Source organism: Typopeltis vanoorti, chromosome 24 (genome assembly GCF_054136105.1).
Source record: "Typopeltis vanoorti isolate ZY-2024b chromosome 24, IOZ_Tvanoo_1.0, whole genome shotgun sequence".
In the NCBI taxonomy this organism is placed as follows: domain Eukaryota; kingdom Metazoa; phylum Arthropoda; class Arachnida; order Uropygi; family Thelyphonidae; genus Typopeltis; species Typopeltis vanoorti.
In genome coordinates this window covers 55047717-55070654 of record NC_143572.1, presented here as the reverse complement: position 1 = coordinate 55070654, position 22938 = coordinate 55047717, and the positions used below count along the sequence as shown (strand labels likewise).

The 22938-nt window shown below is 34.5% G+C and overlaps 1 long non-coding RNA gene across 1 annotated transcript; it reads right to left on the bottom strand.

Annotated features, from left to right (window-relative positions):
• Positions 1–181: 181 nt before the first annotated feature.
• LOC150093228 (uncharacterized) lies at positions 182–22885 on the bottom strand. The gene is made up of 3 exons (XR_016550402.1): positions 22796–22885; positions 11610–11657; positions 182–328 (listed from the first exon to the last, which is right to left on the bottom strand). It is a non-coding gene; the product is annotated as an uncharacterized LOC150093228 (long non-coding RNA).
• Between the last annotated feature and the right edge of the window lie 53 nt (positions 22886–22938).

Sequence of the window (22938 nt, the reverse complement as noted above, 5' to 3'; positions counted from 1 at the left end):
GAAAAAATTGGAAACTCGTTGGACCAAATGTGTAGACCTCAAAGGAGACTATGTTGAGAAATAAAGGTGATTTTTTCCAAAAAAAAAACTTATTTTTTTAGCAAACTTTTCAAGGAACCCTCGTACTAATTAAAATAACATGCTATATATATATATATATCACTGAAAATTCTTACCTATCTAATAAGCTACTACTTTATCAAAATAATGCATCCAATTGTAAGACTATCACATGATGTTTAACTAATAAGTGTTCCTGCAGGACCTTAGAGACAGTGTTATTTAAGCATCTTGGTGAATAAGATAAATCAGTCATCAAGACGAAGCCCTGAAATTGTTTAACATTTGATAATATTATTGGACTGAATTACTACATTAAACAGAGCAGCAAAAATCAATCATGTATTTATATACTCTTAGGCAACTGTGTACCAGTATACCATTTCATATATATGTGTATGTATATATGTTAAAAATACCAAGCAATTTTAAACCTGGTTTTACTCCATTTCCCAAGTAAACAAACAGACAAACAAGTCAAGTTTGCACCTGCAAGTGATGCAAGTCTAGCTGATCCTACAGGTAGTGCAAGACTAAGGCAACTCGTGGTAAAGGTGGCATAAGCTCTGATCACTAATCTTAATATTTACCCTTAATGCCAAAACACATCTCCAAGAAGGGGATGTATGATGTTTTGTATTAAAGGCAAGGAGGGGGCCCACTACCCAGACCGGTTTCGACCTTTATTGAGGTCTCATCAGTGGGAGCCAGGCTAGAAATACCAAGATTTTAGTAATACAGAGCTTATAAGTATTTTACCAGAACAAGTCACCATAAGGTGTTTTAACCTTATTAAAGAAAAATCTCAGGAGGAGATATAAATGTAGAAAGTATTTTTACCTTGGGTATAATAAATGTTAAAAATACCAAGCAATTTTAAACCTGGTTTTACTCCATTTCCCAAGTAAGCAAACAGACAAACAAGTCAAGTTTGCGCCTGCAAGTGATGCAAGTCTAGCTGATCCTACAGACACTGCTTAGAAGGAAGTCAACAGACACCCTTCTGGGTAAGGTGCATCGTATAATGTAATGAGTCATGTTTTTGTAGCTGGTATAAATTGAAGAAATATGACACATCCCAGTCAACTGTGTCTGGACAAAATGACTGCGAGAAGGGAACTTTGCCATTGATGCCATGTTGCAGACCTATCTGTTCAGCAAATTGTTGACAAATTGTGCCATCCCAGGTTAACAATCAGTGATACCATACCGGGACGGAAGCACAGGGAGTCAACTGCAACTGCTACCTGCAGTGGACCTGTACCACACTTACCAAACATGACTAAGGTGCCACAAAGAGTAATATGCAAAAACCACCATTCATCAGCTGACACATTCAATGCAGAGTTCTGGACATTGACTGGAACATGAATCTGCACAAAAACATTCACAAGTCAGGCTCACAACATGGGTTTCCATGGTAGAACTGCAATATGCAAGCTTCACATTACCTGAAAGAACATGGAGCATCGTCTTCAGTGGTACAAAGAGTGTGTACAGTGGAAGTGGAAATCTCTTCTATGGAGTGATGAATCATGCTACGCCCTCTACCGAGCAAACTGATGGGTGTGGGGTGTAGCAGATGCCCAGTGAGCGTCTCTTGCCAGAATGTGTAACCACAACTATAAAATTTGGAGGTGGCGGTGTGATGATATGGTTCTGTTTTTCCTGGTTGGCCTCAGACCTCTGTTTGTGGTATGAACACTGAACTTCGAGAGGCATCTGAACATTCTGGACACTGCCTCTCGAAGTTCAGTGTGGTGTTTCTACAGAAATGAACACTGTCTCTTTCAGCAAAATAATGCAATGTGTCATAAGGCTGCTGTAACTGTGTAGTTTGTGGACATAAACATCACCACATTCTGCTCTAGAGACCAAACATGAAACTTTTTCAAGCCACTTCAGGCCTCCAATAAGCAGAGAAGTGGTCTCACACACCAGCCAATGAAATTCATCTCCTACCTAAAGATAATCACACGCACACATCCATGCACATGGCAAAATTCAAAGCCTGTTGGTTAGAGAGCAGGTATACTAACCACTCAGCCAACCAGGCCAGCTGTAATACAGAACGCAAATGGAAATTTACTAGTAGTGTAGTGTAGTATAACGTAATGTGGAAAGTAGGCTGTAAATGAAGAAAGAAACAAAGTTCTGAAATTTACCAGAAAATTTACCAGTGCCAAAGAAATAATCTTTGGCAATGGAGTTGCCTTGGTTTGCACTACTTAAAAGACAAGTTATGACATGGAACCCTTATGGTTATCTTTTATTAGTACGTAAATTAGGCTTCCCTGATCAGAGCTTACGTTTTAAGTATTGCAAATCAAGGCAATTGCAATGCAGAAGATTATATTCTCATAAGCTATCTGGTAAAGTTCAAAAAACTTTTTTTTTTTAAGTTTCTTCCTATATTATGTTGCGATCGTATATTGTTGCGATCGTATATCTCTGATATTGATATATCGAGGCAATTTATTTAATTTTATCCTTTCTTATTTCAGTCGCTATATCAAGTTCTATCGCATGTACCTCTTTGTTAAGTAGGTTGCACCATTGTTATGTGATCTTCATTAATATTAATCTTAACCTTATGTCTCGCTTCTCTTATGCCTTTTCTTACGTAACTTAACTTAAGAGCCACCAGAAATTACCCGTTCCTTGAATTCTATGAGTTATCCTGGTCACTCAGGCAAATTTATTTTTTATCTGCACCAGCCTGGGCCTTAAGGTTAGAGATAAACTCAGCCTTTAGGGTAATCATAGAATATCAGGTGCCACTAACAAAGTAAATTAAATTCTTAGAAACTTGGGTTCTCTGGCTTATTTTATTTTATTAGCAGTCGTGCCCTACTACTTTCAATTGGGGTATTCCCGCACACACACACACACACACACGATCTCAGGTTCATGTTTTATGAAGGGTCAGGGTCAGTCATCATGATCAGAAACACATGTAAGTAAGGAATCAAAACATTTATTAAACTCAATAAATAATGCCATACAAGTTAAAATGGTTTATCAAATCTAATGTTAAACTTCTACCATTCATTCACTCTCTCACTCTTAAAAACAATTATGCATTGACTTCAAAATATTAGCAAATTCATTAACTCAACATATAATATAATATAATACAATATAATACATTCATAATTACAGCTCATTTGGACATTAAAGCATTTTAGCACATTTTATAATCTCTATCAGATTAAATACGACAGAATCTCTATCTAACTGAAAGTTTAAAGTTCACTTCAAAAACATAGTCATTTACATAGATCTTAATTCTTCACTCTTTCTTTCATTACAAATTTTAGGTTGCATTCTCTTAACACTGTTAGTCAATTCTCAAAAGGGGCTAGAACAAGTGAGAGTACTTATCTATTCTTTATCGGTTTTCTTCCATCCTTCCTTCTTTGTTTCGATTCTGGTTGTCTCGATCTTATCGCCACGTGGGTTACACGTGTTCGCCTGGGCTGGGCGCTATCTTTCTGCTAAGGTTTTACGTCGATGATCTTCTCATCGCGGCCTGCAGTTAATCTTGCCGAAATCTACTGCGGTGTCATGCTGGATCCTATCGTAAGTCAGCTCTCAAAATTGAGAGCTGAACTGCAAAGAACTCTTGGAGTACACACGAAGAGAAATCCAGGAACAAGAAAAAACAGGGATGATTTACTTCTGTGTCGCAGGTTTTATTTGCTCTCCTAGAGCGCCACCTTTCCGAGTTTGAATTTCTCTTATCGTCTCACCCATTGGTCTCCAGCTGGGTGACTTCACCGATCAACATACGGGACCTCTTGTTTCCGGGAACGTATGCATCATGATGCCTTCTTAGATGTGATGCCCGCAGGTGCTTACGATGCTTTTACAGTATTAGGACGATCTTTGCCCTATGTTGCTGAATAATACGCATTCTTTCATTTACAATATTTCACTAATAATTTCTCTCTTATTTTGCCCCTTTCATACAAAATCATGCAAGATGTTGTTACAAAAAAAACATAGTTACACTGCGCTAAAAGATAAGTATGCATGTATGTTTTTTGTTAATTGTTAGATTCTGGAATGGTGACATCATGTAAAATTTGAAGTCGCCTATTTCAGATCTAACACTATAAAATATGGAGAGTTCCATAATATTCTCCATTTTAATATCTATTTATGCCATATTGAAACCTTTTGGCTCTAATTTAGTAACTGATTATGCATCTAGCGAGAGTTCACTTATGATGAATTTAACTTTAATACCATAGCAATCCCATATCAGAAACAGCATTTACTCTCCTCAGCTTTTGCCATGATCTCTGACAAGAACATGTAGGCCCATGCACACCAACAGGCTTGTCTTCCACTTTGCTGTGGGGGCTTGGTGAAGTGGTGGTACTTGCCTCTAGTTGGTTGTGCACTGAGGTTCAGCTCAATTTTTGGTCAAAGTATTAGTGAATAGTGAAATAATATCAAAACTGACCATGATGTCAGAATCTGTCAAGAGTAATTTTTTTTAGCATTGTTTTTAATAGATGAGGGAGAGTTACCTAAGAGGGGCGGGGAGGATTGACAGTGGTCTGGATAAATGTTTGGCCAGTCTATAGGTGAGGCTGTCTATATACTATTGGACAAAGGGAGGTAATAGGTTTGTGAACTTTAGGGAACTTTGTGAACTTTTGACAGACCACCCATATATCTGGGGTGATCTGACAAAGATTTAAGCTTTTTGGTAATTTCTTTGAGCCGAGATATAACTTTTTTCAGAGTCCTTAAGGAGACGACTTATTTTTCTGTTGTAACATCATCTGTCATTGCTATGAAAGATCTTAAAACAGAGTTTTTTAAATAATCCTCTTCTCTAGCTTACTGGAACCTCTAAGGTCTTTGTTGCAATTACAACTTTTTCCACTCTTCTGACTTGAACTCTTTCAGTCCAGTCCAGGATTTCCATTTCTGCTGTCTTTTTGGATATTATCCTCCTATCATTGTTGTGGTGTTCCTCTAGATCACTTTTTATTAGGCCTCATACTGAATGCATAATCAGCCATTCTCACTCTCTTTACCCATTCTTTCTAATGTCCAAGCCATCTGAAATCTTATTACTCTGATTTCATCAGTTAGTAGTAAGGATCTATAAAGTTCACATAGTTCTTGAATATGACTTCTCAATTTGCCTGTTGTGTTGTTACAGGTTCAAAGACATTCTAAGGATTTTATTTTCAAAGATCTGCAAGCATTTATATCTCGGTCTGTCATACTCCAGGTTTCTGCTCCAAATAAAATAGGTAATAATTGTCCTGTATATTTCTATTTAATTCTGCTTGAGAGAATTTTTGGAAGATAAGAGCAAGATAATAAATGATGTAATGAATAATAAGATCAACAGGAGGCATGTATTCTAACTTGTATTTCTCTACTAGTTTTATTATCATAATATTGAAATTCATATTGAAAATATTTGAAGAAAGTGACATTTTTAAATTTTAGGTTGTAAAAAATGGTAATTTTCCCCTTGGTTATACTTTTAAATATTTGATTCTATCCAGGTTGATTTGTAATCATAGTTTTTCAGCAGAAGTTCTGTGTTTTCTAAATGTTATTTGAATGTCGTCAGCATTTTCTCCTAATATTACTATTCTTCTTGAGTTATTATCTTTTACAGTGTCAGTGGTGCATATTTTGATTAAATTTATTATCTCATGCGGTATTCCAAGTTCATTTAGTATTCCTCAAAGGTCTTGTCTATGAATGCTATTCACACAGTGGCGTAGCTAGGGGGGTGCAAAGCGGGCAGTCTGCCCCAGGCGGCACTTTGAACCTTTTTGAACTTTTGTAAAAAAAATACAGTCTCGAGAACTCAGTTCCAAATATTTTAATACTACTGCGAATTTTCCTCACAAAAAGTGGGAGAGTTGCTAGTTGTGAGAGGAGTTTTTCTAAATAAAATTGATTAAGAATTACCTAAGTTACTATGAAATAGACTTCGCCAATGTCATCGATGATTTTGCTAACAGAAAAGCAACAAAAATAACATTTTAGAATGTTGAAAATAAAGTTTTACTTCAAAAATAAACATAGTGTTTTAATTTATTTCCCTATACATCATTTTGACTTTTTGGAGTATTTTTAGTGTGAGGGGCGGCAAACTCAGGGACCGCCAAGGGCAGCAAAAGCTCTAGCTACACCGCTATATTCACAGACAAAATATTTGTCTTAGCATAGAAATCTGGTGAACTCTGGGCCTATTTCTTCAGAATCCTGCTTGATATTCACCTTGCTTTCTTCAGCATATAAGATTCTTTTTAGCTTATTAGATAAAATTTTGTAGTGTGCAAACAGAAGTGATAACCCTATATAATTTTCACATTCATTTCTGTTTCCCTTTTTATATAGTATGATTAGTGATTTTTTATATTCAGAAAGTATTTCTTCGTTTTCCCATATTAAATTTATCAGTTGATGTATTTCTGTAGTTAATTCGCTACCACCATATTTTAATAATATGGTTACTATTCCATCATTACCTAGTGTTTCGTTGTTACTGAGATGCTTCATACTCTTTTCCACTTCAGCTTGTGAAGGCCAAATAGAAAATGATACAAGGTGGCCCATAAGTTACAAATGGTTTATATTTAATAGTTTTTTTATTCATTAATTTTCTTCTTGGAGATGAAAAACCACATCACTTAAATGACTTCCATTTTCAGCTTCACAAAGACAGGCCCTTTCTATGGCATGTTCCATGATAGCTGTTAATGTTGCTGACTGGAGTGCCCTAATTTCTGCACAAATGTTCTCCTTCAGCTTGGATTGTGTGGGGCTTTGTTCACATACACCTTTTCCTTCAGGTAACCTCACAGGATGATGTCAGAAGCCATCAGATCTGGAGAACATAATAGCCAATTAATTGCAAATCTTCACAAAATTATTCGCTCACCAAAAATATGCCAATTTTCAAAATAAAATTGCAAGATTTTGGTTTGTTGTTGGTTTATGAACTTTTCCATAATTAATTGCCAGCCTGGTTGGCCGAGTGGTTAGTGTATCTGCCCTCCAGCCAAAAGGCTATGGGTTTGAATCCCACATTGGGCATGGGTGTTTGTGATTGTCTGTGAAAGTACTAGTGGTGGTCAGCGGTGTGGATGATAAAGGAGGACAAAGCGGATGCCCTCCCTCGATGAGTCTTTGGACTCCCTGGAGGTAATGAGTAATAATAATAATAATAATTTCCCAAATGTTTCTTAGAATATCTGAAAAAAAAAAAAAATTAATAATCAAAAAGTTATTCACATTTTAAATCCCTTTGTAACTTATAGGCCATCCTGTAGTTTTCTATTCAACAGTCTCAGCAGGTTAATTGCAGTTTAGGAGCTTGTTAAAGTATGCACACACACTCTTTCTCACCTGTTTGCATTTCATCCCTAGTAGTTAGTGTTTGTCCATTACTACTTTTCATACATGGACCCATTTTTTTCTAATTTCATAGTTTTATTGAGTTATTTAACATAAATTGTTTCTAGATTTCTTCAATCTGTTTGTATAAAAATTTTCCATCGTCTGATTAATTCATTAGCTTTCTTGCTGCTCTCTTTGTATTTGACAGTATGAATATCAGATGGGTTATTGAGCCAATTACTTTTACTTATTTTTTTCAGTTCACATTCTTCGTTAACTTTTTTTTTTTTTGCTATATTTTACTCTGAATTTCAACTGAGTTTTCTGCAGCTATCATCAAGATGGTTCCAGATGCGTTCAATATTTTCATTCTCTTCCTTCAGCTGCTCATTTTTCAATTTTTGTTTTTAATTCAATTTCATATTTTGTTCTCTCCTGTTTTATCTAGTATATTAAAACATTGTATTTCAATTAATTCAGATGTGCTGAAAAATATTTACTGTTTATTTTGACCTCAAGAATCGCATCAATTAGAAAATATTCACAACACACTCAGCTCCTCCAATTCTGAATGCGATTCACGTCTTATGGATTACAATATAGTTTATTTAGTTAAATGTATATACATCAGAAAATTTCCATGTCTGTTTATATATATATATATATCCTTCCTCATAAATATAGTGCTATTTATCATTAAATTTCTAGGTGCAGTCAAATTAACCAATCTTTCTCATTAATATTTGTTTTTTCATAAAGGCTTCACTTTCTAATAAATTTTTTGTATTATTATTATACACCTCCATGGAGTCCAAGACTCATCGAGGAAGGGCACCTACTCTACAACTCTCCATCTCCACCACTCAACCCCATCCACCAACTTCATTATCTACACCAATGCCATCTACTGCCCACCACCACTTCTTCCATTCCAATTTTTGCACTGAAATCTCCTAATAGGATAATTATATCTTTCTGTGTAATTTCTTAGATTAGTCCAATTTTTTCATAGAATTCAGATTTTATTTCCTCTTCTACAGCTTCTGTGGGTGTTCAGACATTAATAAAAGTTATCTTGTACCATTATTCAAAGGAAGCAAGCTCTTTGGAAATATATGCATGATGATAACAGTAGAAAGGTCAAAATCTATTTTGATGTTTGGAATAATGGATGTAGTACCGTCGACAGGGTGTAGCATAGAGGCAGTTGCCTCACGGCTGCGGCTTAATAAGGACGCTCCTTCAGCCATATTGCAGTAGACGCCATCACTATGCAAACAATTCCTGTAAGCATAGTAAGTGAGGAAAGGAGTTTTTCCAAGTTTAAACTGATTAAAAATCATTTGTGAACAGCAATTACTCAAGAAAGATTGGTTGGTCTAGCAACCATATCGACAGAGCTCATAATTTAAATTTAGAACAGCTTATAAATAGTTTTATTGTGCGACATCCCCGTAGAGAAAACATTTAATTAATATTATTGTGTAATTGTTTTGCATTAATGGTTCTCTTGTAATGAAAACAGAATAGCAATTGGAGATTGTCTTATATTTTTGTCTTGTAATCCATCAGGGGGATATTTTTTTTTTGTTTGCCTCAGGGTGTGATCTAATCTGGCAACGACCCTGAATGGATGGTATAAACGGAAGAGGATGGCCAAGATGAGAGTGGTTGATGATGTGGAATGGTGACTTTAGGATTTAGGCGACTCTGCCCATTGCTAGGTGACTTTGGGATTTAAGTCACCTAGCAATGGGCAGAGAGAAATGACAAAGAATGGTGAAAGAGCATTAGACCTCATGGGTAGCGATGATGATTTGGAATTCTACAAATAATAGGTTGATGCTTTGGACTGAAGAATGGGGATATCATTTCACTTTTGCTAAGTGCAAAGTTTGACTCAATATGGCTCGAGACATTATGGAAAATTTTAGAACATTATGGTATTGACAACAAAATCATTAGGATTATTAAATCTCTTTATTCCTCATCTGATATGATAATTGAAATTAAAAATTACAGCAGTGAACTGTTCTGGGCAGAACGGGGAGGGTAAGACAGGGATGCATCTTGTCCCCTCTTCTTTTTAATTGTTTTCTGGAATATGTCATAGATGAAGCTCTTCATGAATATGACACCGGAATAGCAGTTGGCAGACTAAGAATAAATAACTTACATTTTGCAGACGATATCGATCTCCTGGCAGAAAGTGAAGAAGAATTACAAGAGATAACCAGCCGCATTTTTGGAACATCAAAAAAATATGGATTATACATAAACCTACAAAAAACAAAAACAATGATAACCTCAAAATCAAACATTGAATTCTTAAAGATACAAATTGGCAATAAACAAATTGAGAATGTAAAGAAGTTCACTTATCTAGGAAGCACGTTGAGTCAAGATGGTTGCTCAAAAACCGACATTAAATACCGAATTGCTAAGGCAACCATGGCCCTACAGAAGTTAAAACCATTGTGGGGAGATAACAGAATAGCAATCACAACCAGACTAAGACTAATTGACACCTTGGTGAATTTTATCCTCTTGTATGGTTATGGGGCCTAGACTTTATTGAGGGAAGATGAGAGTAGACTTTTGAAATGAAAACTTACAGAAGACTTTTCAGAATTCGCTATACCGCTCACGAAACCAATGAAAATATCCGAAAACTGATTCAATAGACGGGAGAAAAAGGGAAAATATTCTGACAATCATCAGAAGAGGACAGATGAAATGGTTCGGACATGTGGAGAGGGCTAATGGCATTCCAAAGCAAGCACTAGAAGGAATCATTTTCCGGGATCAAGGGTTAGGGGCCGATCTCGATTAAAATGGACTGATAACATGGACAAATTCCTCCCTTTCTCAACTGACATCAAGAACAAGAGACCGTGATGACTGGAGGAGGCTAACAAAGAATATCACCTACTAGCCATGAGTGACCCAATGGTCCATTTAGGACTACAGGAGAGAAGAAAAAGTCTAAAGTTATGCACTTTAGCCAGAGAAAATGGAATGAGGTTTATCATATCAGAGGAAGTTACTTCAGGAGATTGTAGAGGCAAGCGAGATTCAGAGATCTTGGTGGATAGGGAAATAAAGTTAAGGGGACCCACTCAAAAGTTGTAAGGGTTACCCAGAAAATTGTTGCTACAATGTGAAGAATGTTGACATGTACAGAGGATGCAAATAACCAAGACTGCCTCAGGATTCTGGAATAGTGAGTATGAGGACAGATTAAGGGAATGTGGTCTTCAGAGCTTGGTAGATAGGAGGATGGATGAATGATACGATTGAAATGTATAAGTTGGTAAGTGCAGCCTATCAGAACAGATACAGGAAAACTGTTGCCTAGGAAGTGGGTGATACCAGAAAGAGAGGTCATTCCTGGAAACTGTACGAAGGTCGTGTGAGTAAGGAAATGAAAAGAAGATTTTTTTAACGGCAGGTTGTGAATGCACAAAACATGCTGTTGGAGTGGGTGGTGGTGGCCACCTGCAATGAGTCTGCACTCCATGGAAGCTTGGAAATAATACTAATCTTAGGTTGCTTATTCTTTCATTAAAAGCTTCAAATTCAATCATGATGTCCACAGGTTTTTTTTTACTGATAATGAAACCTGTTACAAGTTTTTCATGTTTAAATGAGTTGTTTTAGTCATAAAGTAGTATAAGGTTGTCTTTCTTCAAATTACCCTTCCCTTTCCATCTCATCCCTTGTATTTCTATTATATCCATTTTATATCTATTTAGTTCATGGACAAGTTACTGAAATGCTTTGGCTCTATGCAAACTTCTCACATTCTACAATCCTATTTGAAATCGATTATTCTAAGGCTTAGGTCGATATTAAAAATTGCCACACTATCACTCTCCTTTCAACAATATACAAAATTTTACAAAAATCATTAGCAATGGAATACAAGATAAATTAGATTTCTGCCAACCTCTAGAACAAGCAGGATTAAAATAAAATTACAGCACTCACTACTGATCACATATATGTAATAAGACAAATCATTGAAAAGACAAATGAATGCCAAAACTCTTTATTGTCTGGCATTTATTGATTTTAGAAAGGCATTTGATTCAATCTCAACATTAGCTAATTTAGAAGCTCTTAAAAATCACAGAATTGAAAAAAAAAAAAAAAAAACTTACATTGATGTACTTAGCCATATATATAATTCTCAACTGCAGCTATAAAATCTGAAACAAATATGAAATTTCCTATTAAAAAGGGAGTTATATGGGGAGATGCCATTTCACCTAAATTATTCACAGCAACCCTAGAAAAAATTTTTAAAAACCTAGATTGGAAAAAGAGGAATTATGGTAAATGGGAAAGAAGTGAATCACCCACAATTCGTTGATGATATTGTTCTTTTAGGAAACTCTGCAGAAGAACTACAACAATTAATCAGTGAATTGATTGCAGAAAGTAAATAAAGAAAATGACTAGTTTCTTTTTCTTAGGTTAACTTTCACATGGAGCCTATCCTGGCATAAAAACCTTGTCCCTGAGCCTCTTTAGCCTACAAAAAAAAATATATATATATATATAATTTTTTTTTTAACAATACTTCCCTTCTGCTCAACTCCTGACATTTCATAAGGCCTCATATCCAACCAACCTTAGAATATTGTTCTTGCATTTGGAATAGTGCACCACCTAAACCCTCCCACATCTATTTTGCTTAGCAGATAATCCCACTCTCACTGAGACAATATTACATATAGGCATGAGAATTAAAGTAAAAGTTGAAATATTCGAGATATTTCAACCTGAGTGTTACAGTTCATCATCAGTGGCTGTTAGGCTAACAAATAAATCACTGCTAGAATAATAATAATATTATTATTATTATTACTACTATTATTATGGGCTACTCCATGGAAATCCTCAAGGGCTGACTTTAGTGAGTAACGGGAGGAGCAAACCCTAGGTACTTGATGTTGGACAATGCTTTACTTCATGTAATATACATATGCTAAATTATCTGTAGACTGGTCCCTCTCCTCCTTTCTTTTCTTCTTGCTCTCCCCCCCCCCCAATGCAACTAGAGTATTCAAGGATTAGGGTGAATCTTTCCTATTTTGCTATTTCATTTCGTCTTATGCAGTGGGAGTCTGCCTCACCTAGTAGGCAGAAGTCCCAACCCACCTGGCCAATGTAGGATGAACTGGGGAACAAACTTCCCAGATATGTGGAAAGGACCTCTGCAACCCTAATACTTTTTATTTTTCTTGCAGTGACTTCACTCCAAAATGCTAATATGGTTGTGCCTTTTAATACATCTCATGCTTAATTGGTTGTCGCAATCAGAACCACATTCAGGGCTTATGCAGAGGGTCCTGTTCGAGAAGTATACTACAGTCTCCAACAAAAGTCGGTGATATTGTGAATGAGGATTACAGAAAATATAAGATTAATCTTAGAGGGGAATTTTACATAGGCACATGGAATGTTCGGAGTCTACAGATGGGTACTCTTAATATTGTCTGTAAAGAGATGGAGAGGTATAAAATTGACGTCCAAGGAATTACGGATGCCAGATGAAATGGAGAAGGTCACTTCTCCATTTCATCTGGGGGAACTGCATAATGCTTTGAGTCAAGAAATGACTCAAAGCATTATGCAGAAGCTGTGATACTGAAAACAGTTCAGGCAAGAACTCTTCTTGATTATAACCCCATTAATGACAGAATACTTTGTATTATACTTAAGGCTCATCCTACCAATGTGTTAATCATGGTAGTTTATGAATTCTAAGAAAATTTAGATTATTCTGGACTGGTTGCCAAGGAGAGATGTACTTTACATCTTAAGGGACTTTAATGCCAAAGTGGGAAAGAGTATAAGAGTTAGACCTGAGTATGACATGTTTGGTCTAGGTGAACGTAACACCTGTGGTGAAAGACCGTGGAATTTGCCCATGCTAACAGATTAGTTATTACCAATACTTGCTTCCAGAAACACCCACAACAGACCTATACTTAGACATCTAACATTGATAGGTCAAGGCATCAGATTGATTACATCCTGGCTCTCCAAGAGCCAAAGTAAGACTAAGACTCCGAAACCTTCAAAGTCATGCACATCCCACTAGACTAGATGTCAGAGTAATTCCTAGTGGGTTCACAGAAGAAACATCAACTCAGTTGAATGATTTTTTGGAGAATAGTGAGGAGAATTCAACAGAAATGCTTTGGGAAGGAGTCAAGGTTATAAATACAGGATACAATCAAGAAATATCTCAGTCCAATAGGAAGTAGGGCCCACAAAACTAGCTATTTATTCCACTCATTTACCACTCTCCAAGCAAAAAATCTAGTTCTAACATCGTTGCTAACTAACTACACTCTTGCTCAGTTTCAAAGGATGGCCCTAGTTCTCCCACCACCAGACCTGTTCTGAAAAATTTCCTCTACATTAATCTTGTAAAAACATTTCAGTAATTTTTAAGTTTCAGTCATATCACCACTTTTCTACCTGTCAATCAGTTTCTGTAATCCACAAATCTTCAATCTGTTCTCGTAAGGTTCATTCCTTAGACCTGCTGCCATCTTGGTCACCTCCGAATCATCTCCACTTCTTCCACATCACCAAGAAACCAAGACGACCAGATTTGCACATTAACAATCAGGGCTGACTCAGGCATCAGTTTTTGGGCCTCAGACTGAGGTCCACATTCAGAAGGGCCTTGCACTTTCAAATTTCTAAGAAAATTTGATAATAGAATTTTTGATGTTTCAGAGATGTATTGATATGGGAAATATTTTACTATATATAACTGTATGTATTTAATGTGTGTAAATTATGTTTAATAAAATTATACAATTTTTCGATAAAAAAATTCTTTTTCGCAAATATTTTGGGACTCCACTAATAACTTTTTTCCAAGGCCCTGCAAAACCTCCAGCCGGCCCTGTTAACAATGCATTATTTAAAACACACAAGCTGCATGATGGCATAAGAGCCATGTTGTTCCGTATGTTTTAAATAAATAATGCATTATGAACATTCCTTTTATTTGTTAGCCTAACAGTCACCTGAACATTATTCACAGGTTGTGATAATTGAAAATAAATAATTTTAGATATTATTTCTGGAAAATTTTCCATGTTACTCCTCAAAATTAATATTAGTTTTTATGGCTATTTTGCCTATTTTTCTTTAGGAGTACTCCTTTTATGATGTCATTAGTTTCTTACTCAATTTTTTTAGGGCATTATTGATGTTTTAAAAGATATAGATACATGAAGAATATAAGGAAGGAATAATTTTGGATATACCTTTGTAGGATTTATAGTTGTCTTCTTTTGGAGCAGTATCAGGCATACAGCGATAAACATTTATATACCAATGCTCAAGTATGACAGAAAGGAAGAGGATGATGGAAATGTTGAGATAGGAAGATGTGGGAGAGTTGCCAATAAGACAAAGGTATGTGAATTTAAAACCCAGGTTTCAAGGGTAAACTGTGAATTCTTTGGGAAGAGGGTGAAAGATAGAAATTTTTAGGGGAAAGGAGAAGAATGGAATGTGATGAATGAATGAAGATTAGGGTTGGAAGTAACAGGGTGTGAGCCATTTCAACTGAGTGTGTCTTTGAAGTTCATGGGAAAAGTGGAGGCTATCATGTCAGCTTAATGTTTTTTGTCTTGGGTGTATCTATGCTGTTTTCTACTGGTTGGAGTCTTGACCTAATTTTTATGTTGTGGAGCTTCCAACTCTTGGAGATTATAGGGGCGGTGAATATTTATGAAGTTTTTGTCACATTTTATGGCAATTGTTTCTTATATTCTAAGCATTGTTTCGTTTTGCTGTATGTCTACTATTACGGCTTTGTCAATATGCAGGGTATGTTTTTGTTCAGGAACGTGGGCTGTTACTTCTGTTTTCCCTGTATTTTGTTCTCTTTCGGTTACTATATTTCTTATTGCTTAAATGTTCTGGGATTGCTATGTTGCAGTCATAGAAGTGTTTCTGTAGTCTTGTCCATAAAGATCTGATCGTGGAACCCCGCAATGCCCTGTATGATATGAAGTACGTAATCTTTTCATTCCGAAGTGCATTACCTTACATTTTACAACATTAAGTTGACAACCATTGTCCTCTGGTCACACAGCCAATTTATTGAAATCATCCTGTAATGTATTCACATCACCATTATCAACTATTGTCCTCTACAGTTTTACATCAGTGAACATAAGCAACCCCCCCCCCTTCAAATCTTCTGTTATATTATTAATGTACAAATTAATTAGCAGTGGTTGATATATAGATTAATTATCTATATATTAACCACTATTATTATCTGGGATTAGAACAGAGCTTCGGTGCACTCCATTTGCTTTTATTCCACTCCACCACACACAACCGTCTGATATCTATCAGTCTTCCCCTATCTACCACCAGCCGCATATCCATTCCCATTTTCTCCAACTTATGTAATAGTTTTCCATGCAGTATCTGTCAAATGCCTTTGCAAAGTCCAGCAGTATCATGGTGTAACCATTTTCTTTATCTAATTTTGCTATCGCTTATTAAAATATGATCCAGTTTACTATAGTATGTTTTAGCTGCTGTAATGTAGTTGTGTATACATAAATGTATATATATTCCTGAAGATGACTTAATGTAAAGGTTGAAATGTAGAATTTTAAGTTTTTATCTCAAATGGTAATGGACTCCAAAAATGAAATATAATGAGTGCTGTTCACTGTTAAATTTCCGTGAATCAGCAACTGCAGGCCTCCTTTCATATACTATGCTTCTACCTTATCAAACTGACTTCTGACCTTCTCCTCCTTTGGAACACATCAACAAATTCCTTTCTCCTACTTAACCACATGTCCACAAATAGCACTATTGTGTCATAGGTCTTGGGACTTCTATGGAGCTGATTTAAAAAAAAAAAAATTGTAGATCAGGTCAAGGAATATGACAAAGTGCCAAGAGAAAAGCTATTCAAAAGGTTACAGTTATATGGTGTAAATAGGATATTATATAGAGTCAATATTTCAAAGTTCAGCAGCTAGAACTGAAGTAAGTACAGAAAGATTTGATGTAAATCAGATCTAAGGGTGCACACTATCTCTACTCTTGTTCATTACCTATGTGGATTACATTATGAAGGAAAGCAGCATTAAACCTGATATCCAAATTGGAGATATTCAACTTAGTTCTTTACTTTATGCAATCCAGCAGCAGCCTACAGGAGCATTCTTTAACTAAACTGGTAAATACTTTAACAAACTGAATATAAAACTCAGCAATACAAAGAAACAGACGATTAAAATAGGCAGCAACATGAAAATATCAGCTGCAACCTGAATGAGAAACCTTTAAAATCAAAAAAAAATTAGCAATTTAGGAAGAATTTTCAGTGTAAGATGGCAAATTAAAAATGGATTAAAAATAGTGCTGAAACAATTTTAACTTATCAATCTAAGAGTTGGGTTAGAGATAAAACACTTGATCAAAGACAACAGATATGCAAGTTCTAAGACACATTAGTTGAACAGATGACATCAACCTATCCTATCCTTCTCCTCCATCTAGGACACAGCAGTCATTAAAAATGAGGATGATAAAAACATGTAGGCAGAGCTAATTTATGGTGGTATGGTTACTTAAACTGAATGGAAGAGGAGAAAGACACAAAATAGGTATTTGATGCCAGAATGATGGAAAAATTCAAAAATAGACTAAGATCCATAGGGATTGATGCAATCATCTGGGATTACAGATGAAGCAACTAAGGATACAAAGGCCATCAGTATATTTTGTATGTAAATTGCATGTCTTCTGGCTGCAAGGAAGAAACCCTTCCATCTCCATATAAGACTGGCTAACTCACCTGCAGCTGAAAAAGTCCTTATAAAAGGACCTTAATCTTATATGGGATTCAAACCTAGATCTTTCCAACCAAAGGGAATTAATGCAATAAGAAATACCTTAAACTAGAATATAAGATTTGACGATATTGGAGTCTTGAGATATAAGATTAATGTGTAAACTCAGAAAACAAACTTATCATGTAGTGCATAGAGTAACTGGTAAATCCAACCCTTGAGAGTACACATCAAGAATTTGATGATGAACTACCAATACTGAAAATAATGCCAAGTTTAAATTTGTCAAGATTAATGATGTCATGATTTTGAAACTCTTCCTAGATGTTCTTCAAAGACAGTATAACTAATAAGCAGTTTTAAATAAATTAAATCATTTTACAAGGACTGTTATGGTTCCCTCGTATAGGCTTTGATCAGGCCACATATCGATTACTGTGCACAGGGTCACCTGGTTTCCAAAAAAGATGACGTATTGGAAAAAGTTCAGAGATGATTGACTAAGGCGGTTTCTGGTCTCTGGAATGTTGAGTACGAAGACAGATTAAAAAAATACAATTTGCAGAAATTGGTGGATAGGAGAAGGAGGAAAGGGGATATGATATGATTGTGACATACAAGCTGTTACCACATTAATGTGGGGAGGTTTTGCATAGAATAGGTGAAGATAGTGAGAGAACAAGAGGTGTCCCTGCAGGCTGTATAAGGAGAGTGTGAGCAAGGGGGTAAGGAGCAGGTTTTTGCATGGAGGGTGGTGAGCGACTGGAATGCATTGTCCGAGAATGTGGCAACAGCAGACATTGAACATGTTTAAAGCGTGGTATGATGAACTGTGTGACCTCCGATGATGAGCCTTTTGACTCCAAGGAGGTTTAACAATAATAATTTCAATATTTCACATGAAGATGATGAAAGGCAGCATTCAATCAAGATTTAAAAAATTCCCAATAAAATTTGAAAATCAAAAAGGTATTTATAGAAATCTAGACTATTAGTGATGCAGCTGACAATCATAAATAAAGATTAATTTATATAAATATGCATATTGTTATGAATAAAAAATATCTGTGAATAATCATTTTCCAGCAATGAATCTCATAATTCTCACGGAAGTCCTGAATAATGTAGATATCAGTAATAATGATCATCATCATCATACGTATCAAGGAGTTAGGCCTAGCATGGCCTGTTCCGGCCTTAGAAGTCATCGTTGAATCGTTTAAGAAGACGTCCTGGTTTTCTTTTTCCTAATGGCTTGTACTTTAAGGCTTGTTTTGGTAATCTTTCTGTTTTCATTCTTTGAACGTGCTGCATCCATTTATGTTTATATTTTTTAATTATTTCTATTACTGGTTCTTGGTTTAATTCTTTCATAATATCTTCGTTTCTTTTGTGATCAAATAGGGTATACTTTGCAGTTTTTCTCATAAACTTCATTTCTGCTGTTGTTAATCTTTGTCTTTTTGTTTTATTGTCCAGATTTTGCTTCCATACAGTAAGACCAGTAAGGTTAATGTATTGTATACTTTTAGCCTGGTTTGTTTTTGAACTAGGTTTGGTTTAAATATAGAGTTAATTACACCTGTTATTTTTAAATATTTTGCAATTTTTACGTTTATATCTTTTTCATATGTGATCATACATTCTAGGTAGTTAAATGAATTCACCAGTTCTAAGATCTTGTTATCTATTACTATTTTAGTTCTTGCTGGATCTTGTCCTTTCAAGGCCATAGTTTTTGATTTTTCCGTTGATATTATCATACCATAATCTTTGGATATCTCATTTAGATTTAAAATAGCTTTCTGTAAGTTATCTTCAGAATTTGTAATTATTATTTGGTCATCTGCAAAGAGGAGAGTGTTTAAGTTAACTGTAGGTGAAAGTTTATTCCTTGATGTAAATTTTTACTCCATTTTATTATTATTTCATTTAAGTAGATATTAAAAAGAGTTGCTGAGAGGGGACATCCCTGTCGGACCCCTTGGTTTATCTCTCTTGTATATGATAGCTCGTGATTTAATCTCATTTGTATTTAATTATTTTCATATATACTTGTGATAGCTTTTAGGATATTATTTGGTATTTGTCTTTCTTTTAATATGTTAAATAATATGTTTCTTTTAAATTTGCCAAATGCTTTTTCAAAGTCAATAAATGCAATATGTGTTTCTAAATTATATTCTCTTCTTTTCTCTATTATTAATTTTAGGCAAAAGGCTGGGTCTATACATGATCGTCCTTTTCTAAATCCATTCTGTACCTCTAGAATAAAGTTTTTGGAATATTTCATTAGTTTGTTATTTAAGATTCTGCTATATATTTTGTAACGTGAATTTAGTATACTGATACCTCTATAGTTTTTAGGGTCATCTCTATTATCTTTTTTAAAGATAGGAATCACAATTGCTTTTTTCCATTCTATTGGGGGGATACCAGTTGAGTAAATTTTATTTAAAAATAATAAGAGTGTTTCTTTGAATCTTGTTCCTGCGTATTTATATAGTTCTGAACCTAGCTTATCTTCTCCAGGTGATTTTCCGTTTCTTGTTTCTTTCAGGCTGATTTCTAATTCTTCAGTTATTTACTTTTCGTTAATTGTTTGCCAGTTGTCTTTTTTAAAATATTTGTCTGTCCACAGTTCTGTGTAGTAATTTAGAAATTCTTCTAATTTCAATTCAGTGTTTAATTTTATGTTTTCTTTGGTATCTGCATTTAGGTGTTTCAAAATCTTATATACATTGGGTCTTATTTTATATAAATCATGTTCTAAATTAGAAACAAATTTATTCCATGATTGTCTTTTAGCTATGGCTCTTATTCTTTTATATTCTATTTCATCTTCTAATCTTTTACTGCTTAACCATTTGTGATAGGCTTCTTTTTTCTTTTTGATTATTTCTTTGATTGTATCATCCCAGATCTTCAGTTTTTTTCTTGTATTGAATTTTTTGGTTTTTCCTAAGCTTTCATTTGCTGCTGCATTTAGTATCGTTTTTTATATTAAGCCATTCTATTTCGTCATTTTGTTTTATTTTATCTAGATATTGGTTAATTCTTTGTTCATATAGCCATTGTACATTTGTGTCATTCAATAGTCTAGTTTTATAAACAAATGTTTCAATTTTTCTTTCTGTTCTTGTTACTTGTAGCCATTTAGGTAGTAATCTTAATTTTATTTTAACAAGGAAGTGGTCACTGCTTATTTTATATTCTCTATGAACTCTAACATCTAGTGAAAATTTTGATGTCTTTTCATTTAATATGAAGTAATCTAATATTGATTTCCATCCTCTTGCTGCCCAAGTATATTTATGTATGTCTTTATGTTTATAAAAGGAATTCATTATTTTTAGGTTATTATAAACTACAAACTCAATCAATTTTTTACCATTTCTGTTTAGAGTGTGTTTTCTCCATGTATTCCTATATTATTATTAATTTTCATGTTTCCAATTCTTGCATTTAAGTCTCCTGCTAAAATTATGTAATAATTTTTATTTATTTTATTATATATGTTTTGTAGCTGATTATAAAAATCAATATTATCCTGTTCTATGTGATCTGTGAATAACCATTTTCCAGATGAATCTCATAATTCTCATGGAGGTCCTGAATAATGTAGATATCAGTAATAATGATATGTTATAATACAATAAGACATTACTATTATATATTAATAATAGTCAAATTGATGGGAATTAATTTTTCTATGTCTAATATTGATTTTGTAAACTCTTTAAGAAGGATTTGAATAAAGTGGCAATATGCATAGAGGTGAAAAGAAACACCAGTTTAATGTAGCTAAATATTAAGATTCTTCATATCAAGGCATGGATATAGTTCAATGTTAACTAAGACACCATTGCATATAAGATGAAACACTACAGGAAACATGGATTCAATTAAATCAAACTCATTATAGTATATATACTGTTATCATACCAACCTTCATGGAGTCAGCAGACCCATCATGGGAGGTTCACTCAACTAACAGGATAATAATCATATTGACCATTAAAATCCTAAGCACTCCCTACATTCACAACACATTCTGGTAATGTGTGTGTGGTCCATCCACCCACAATTATCCTTGTAAAAAAAATCTGCTCCTCATATAACTTTCAGGAATGATCTCTTATCCTTCCCCACTCATTTTCTAATTTTTGTTTTATAATCCCTGTAGATTAATCCAATAAAATCCCATAACTAATGTCTTTATTATAGCAGCTCTTTTCATTCTATCCACCAAACTCTATGATTTACATTCCTTTAACCTTTCTCTTTCTCTCCATAACCAACATTCCAGTCCTGATACTGCCTTAGTCACTCATCTCTGGATCTTCTCCAATGTTTCCACATTGTAATGAAAACCTAGGCGATCAAATCTAGGCACAATAGTTGAAGTGTGGTGTGAGATATTTATCATCATATAAGTACAGAGGATTTTTATGGAGTTAGGATATGCTGCTTTTACTCATAAAAAAAATGGTACAATATACTATTTCTGAATATGCTGTACAAAATACCTTGGTAGTCCATTAGCCATTTCCTTTTTACATGATTTCAGTGGCGTACTGCTGTTCACTTTGGAAAATTCACATAACTGCCATTCAGATTATACCCCTGAAAGTTGTAAGAGAAAGAAGTGGAGAGGAGGGAAAAGATTTTCTGCATGAAGAGTGATTTGTGAGATGAAAGTACATTGAGAGTCTGGTAAATGGAAAGGCAGAAAATGAATTTAAGGTATGTTCAATAAGTCAACATCATGGAGGTCTAATTATGATAATAATGTATTATAAATTATAAGCTATATGTAATTATTTCCTAAATATCACACATTAAGAAGAATACATCCAGAAAAAATCATTTAAATAATAAAAGCATTTTTATTCTTATTTCTTCACTCATTAAAAAAAAAAAAAAAACTGTTCATATCAACCTTAATTCAATTTCCAAAAAAAAAAAAAAGAAGAAACAGGGATTGCCTTCTGTTCTTAGTTTATAGGAATCTATTTTATTAAATTATTAAACAACTTTTTAAAATAGTTTACCAATGGTGCATACAAAGATGCAATCGATTAAAATATAAGGACGATCATCAAATAACTCCTAGAATAAATGAAACAATCCTTCACTGACAGCAGTTTACTTCTTTTCTGTGGAAGAAGAAAGTTGGTAATGACATGATTACACGGCCGAATTTCAGTACCAATCAGAAGGATTTTTTGTATTTTTTTAAGGGTATCATTGGAATCAGTAAAAAATTAGGATATAATTAAGGTTTATCGAGAGATAGCCTTTCCATGAAGTTTAACACTAAAATTCAATGCTGCAGCGACTTGTTGAGGATGATGCTATACTAATAAGATGCAACTGTTTGCTCCCAGTTTACTGACTTTAAACATAAAAATTTGTAAGAAACAAATGCATATAGCTTATGACAGCTATTTTACGTTTACACGCAACTTTTTTTCTGTACTCACCGATGAATGTCTTTTAACAGGAGTCGGCATAAATGTAATGGAAAAGTGTATATAGTGTAAAACTTAAGTCACAACCACTTTTTATCCACCATCTTAATCATGGCAGCTATGCAGACCAGAGTTCCTGGAAAAATGTTGTCACC